Source organism: Nyctereutes procyonoides, unplaced genomic scaffold (assembly GCF_905146905.1).
Source record: "Nyctereutes procyonoides isolate TBG_1078 unplaced genomic scaffold, NYPRO_anot_genome, whole genome shotgun sequence".
NCBI classification, from domain to species: domain Eukaryota; kingdom Metazoa; phylum Chordata; class Mammalia; order Carnivora; family Canidae; genus Nyctereutes; species Nyctereutes procyonoides.
The window spans coordinates 82,811,714-82,816,344 of NW_026575125.1; the positions used below are offsets into that span (position 1 = coordinate 82,811,714).

Genomic DNA, 4,631 nt, shown 5'->3' on the forward strand with positions numbered 1-4,631 from the left:
GTGGGAAATGGGAAAAAGAAAGTCTCTTCTACAAATGGCATTGGAAAACTGGACTATGCAAAAGAATGAAGTTGGACTACTTTCTTACACCATACACAAATAAACTCAAAATGGGTTAAGGACCTCCAGTGCCTGGCTGGCTTAGGTGGGAGAGTATATGCCTCCTTGATCTGAGAGTTGTGAGTTCGAAGCTCACATTTGGTGTAGAGGTTACTTAAAAATAAAATAAAAAGTTTTTAAAAATGGATTAAGCGCCTAAATGTGAGACCTGAAACCATAAAACTCCTAGAAGAAAACATAGGCAGTATTCTTTCTGACGTTGGCTACAGAAACATTGTTCTAGACATATCTCCTCTGGCAACCAAAACAAAAGCAAAGTTACACTACTGAGACCTAATCAAATTAAAAGCTTTTACACAGCAAAGGAAATAATCAACAAAACAAAAAGGTAACCTACTGAATGGGAGAAGATATTTGCAAATGATGCATTTGATAAGGGGTTAATATGCAAAATACATAAAGAATTTATACAACTCAAACCAAAAAACCCAAATAATCCAATTTAAAAATGAGCAGAAGATCTGAATAGACATTTTTCCAAAGAGGATATACACATGGCCAACAGACACATGAAAAGATGCTCAACATCACTAATCATTAGAGAAATTCAAATCAAAATAATAGTGAGATTCCTCACACCTGTCAGGATGGCTAAAAAAAAGAAAAACCCACAAGAAATAACAAATGTTGACAAGGATATGGAGGAAAAGGAACCCTTGTGCACTGTTGGTGGGAACGCAAACTGCTATAGCCACTGTGGAAAACAGTATAGAGGAAAACAACTGGCTATTTATAGGAAAACAAAAATGCTAATTCAAAAAGATATGCACCCATATGTTTATCGCAGCTTTATTTACAACAGCCAAGACATGGAAGCAACCCAAGATGCTGATAAGTGAATGCATAAAGAATATTTGGTATATACAATGGAATATTCCTCAGCCATAAAAAGATGAAATCTTGCCAATTGCAACAACATTCATGGATCTAGAGGGTCTAATGTTAAGTGAAATAAGTCAGTTAGAGAAAGACAAATACCATATGATTTCATTCATATTAAGAAACAAAACAAATGAACAAATAAAAAAAGAGACAAAAAACAGACTCTTAAATACAGAGAACAAATTGGAAGTTGACAGAAGTGACGTGGGTGAGGGGAATGGGTAAAATAGATAAAGAGGATTAATAATACATTTATCATGATGTAAAGTATAGAATCGTTGAATCATTATATACATCATTTACACCTGAAACTAATATAAAACTGTATGTTAATTATACCTGAATAAAAATATATTGCGACTTCCAATCCATCAACATAGAATGTCTCTCCTATTTATTTAGATCTTTTAAAATTTATCTTAGCAATGTTTTGTAGCTTTCAATACACACATTTTGTAATTCTTTTGTTAAATTTGTTCCTAAGTATTTTATTATTTTTAATGTTATTAGAAATGTTTTACTCATGGTTTTCTTCATTGCATTTTTTTAAAGATTTTATTTTTAAGTAATCTCTACACCCAATATGGGGCTCAAACTCACAACCCTGAGATCAAGAGTCACATGCTCTTCTGAATGAGCCAGCCAGGTGCCCTCTTCATTGCATTTTTTAATTGTTCATTGCTAGTGTATAGAAATATAATTAATTTTTGTATATGCATCTTGTGTCTTGTGGCCTTGCTAAATCCTTTTATTAATTTTACTAGTTATGTGTTTTTGTGTATGCCTTAGAATTTTCTCAATATAAGATCATGTCATCTGCAAACTAAGTTTTTATGCCTTCCTTTCTTTTCTAATTTGAATGGCTTTACTTTTGTTGTTGCACTAGCTAGACTCACCATCACTTGTATTCAGTTCAATATTGAATTGAATGATGCTCTAAATCAATATTGAACTGAATACAAGTGATGACAGTGGACACTCTTGTTTCTGATCTTAGAGGGAAAATACTCAGTTTTTCATGATTGCATAAGATATTTACTAAAGGTTTTTTATAGATGCTCTTATCAGGTTAGGAAGGTTTCTTCCTTTCTAATTCTACTTTGTTGAATATTTTTTTTTCGTGATGGTGTTAAATTTTGTCAAATGCTTTTTTGTTGTCTATTGAGATGATTGTGTGCTTTTGTCCTTTATTCTATTAACATGGTGCATTTAATTGTTTTTTAATATTACACCAACTTGCATTTCTGGAACAAATCTCACTTTGCCATGTTTTATAATCCTTTTAATATGTTACTGAATTTAGTGTGCTGATACATTTTAAGATTTTTTGCATGTGTATTCATGAGGGGTATCAGTGTATGGTTTTCTTTTTTCTGATGTCTTTGGTATCAGAGTAATGCTGGCCTCATAGATGTTAGGAAGCATTCCCTTTTCTTTTTTTTTTTTAAATGAAGTTTTATTTTTTTTATTCATTTATGATAGTCACAGAGAGAGAGAGAGAGAGGCAGAGACACAGGCAGAGGGAGAAGCAGGCTCCATGCACCGGGAGCCCGACGTGGGATTCGATCCCGGGTCTCCAGGATCGCGCCCTGGGCCAAAGGCAGGCGCCAAACCACTGCGCCACCCAGGGATCCCAGCATTCCCTTTTCTACTTTTGAAAGTTGTTATAAAGGAATGGTGTGATTTTTCTTTCTTTAAATATTTGATCAAATTTACCACAGAATCCACATGGGCCTGGGCTGTTTTGGGGTGGGGTAGAATTTAAATTGCTGAATCAATTTCTTTACTTTTTGTCTATTTAATTGTCTGGTGAATATCAGGCATTTTAGATATATATTGTAACAACTCTCCATTCTGATTTTGCCTCCTGAAGCTTGTTACTATTTTTTATTGTTTGTTTGTTTGTTTACTAGCTTACTTGAGCCAAGTTTATGACTTCTATCTCTACTACAATATGTGGCTACTGAGGCCTCTGCTCAGATTTTTTTCCTTTGCATTATTAAAAAAAAAAACTAGCTTCCTAAGGGTGCATTTGTGTCTGCATAGCTTTCAGCTAAAGGTTGCCTCAAACACCTCCAGCCACTGTGTATCCATTATCTGCTGATGGATCTGTGTGCAAACTGAAGAACATATTCAAATTTCAAATTGCCGTCAAGTCTGTTCTAGCTGTTACTTTCTGTTGGTCTCACTTGCTTTTCCACTGTACATTCACACAGGTGCAGAAGGCCAGGGATGTGTGGACATGTGCACAAGGTATGTGGACAGTTTATCAAGTCCACTATGGATGTCTTACTTCCTGGAATTCTCTGTTACATCCACTGCTAGTCCATTGCCTGCCCCAAACAGTACTGTAATCTCAGGCTAGCAGGCCTTATTTCCTTGCCACTGAGATCAATACTCTAACCACTGATGCTCTAAATCAAGTGAGTTCTTTACAGCAGCAGCAGCAAAGCTGTTGGGTTTTATTGCACAGCCTGCCTCACCTTGGTTGAACTACTATGCCAATACAGCTGGGGCGGGGGTGGCCATGGTAATGGTTAGTTAGGAAGTTGAATTAAACCCAGAGTATTAGTTAGGGTTCTCCAGAGAAACAGAATGAATAGGATATATAGAAAGATATAGGCCGCCAAATAAGCATCGTTAAAGTCTCCCCTCTCACCGCCGTCATTTCTAGGTCAGAGTCTCCCGAAGAGCCTGAGCAGCTGCAGAAGCTCTTCGTCGGAGGTTTGAGGTTTGAAACAACCGATGAGAGTCTGAGGAGCCATTTTGAGCAATGGGGAACGCTTGCGGACTGTGTGGTAATGAGGGATCCAAACACCAAGCGCTCCAGAGGCTTTGGGTTTGTCACGTATGCCACCGAGGAGGAGGTAGATGCAGCCATGAATGCAAGGCCACACAAGGTGGATGGAAGAGTTGTGGAACCAAAGAGGGCTGTCTCAAGAGAAGATTCTCAAAAACATGGTGCCCACTTAACTGTGAAAAAGATTTTTGTTGGTGACAGTAAAGAAGACACTGAAGAACATGATCTAAGAGATTATTTTGAACAGTATGGGAAAATTGAAGTGATTGAGATCATGACTGACCGAGGCAGTGACAAAAAGAGAGGTTTTGCTTTTGTGACATTTGATGACCATGACTCTGTAGACAAGATTGTCCTTCAAAAATACCATACTGTGAATGGCCACAACTGTGAAGTAAGGAAAGCCCTATCGAAGCAAGAGATGGCTAGTGCTTCATCCAGCCAAAGAGGCCTAAGTGGTTCTGGAAACTTTGGTGGTGGCCGTGGAGGTGGTTTTGGTGGGAATGACAACTTTGGTTGAGGAGGGAACTTCAGTGGTCAAGGTGGCTTTGGTGGCAGTCGAGGTGGTGGTGGATACGGTGGCAGTGGGGATGGCTTTAACAGATTTGGTAATGATGGAAGCAACTTTGGAGGTGGCGGAAGCTATAACAATTTTGGCAATTACAACAATCAATCCTCAAATTTTGGACCCATGAAAGGAGGAAATTTTGGAGGCAGAGGCTCTGGCCCCTATGGTGGTAGAGGCCAATACTTTGCCAAACCATGAAACCAAGGTGGCTATAGCGGTTCCAGCAACAGCAATAGCTATGACAGTGGCAGAAGGTTTTAA

The 4,631-nt window shown here is 37.9% G+C and overlaps 1 pseudogene; it reads left to right on the top strand.

Moving 5' to 3' along the window:
* Positions 1-3,674: 3,674 nt before the first annotated feature.
* On the top strand, positions 3,675-4,631 carry LOC129518617 (heterogeneous nuclear ribonucleoprotein A1-like; annotated as a pseudogene).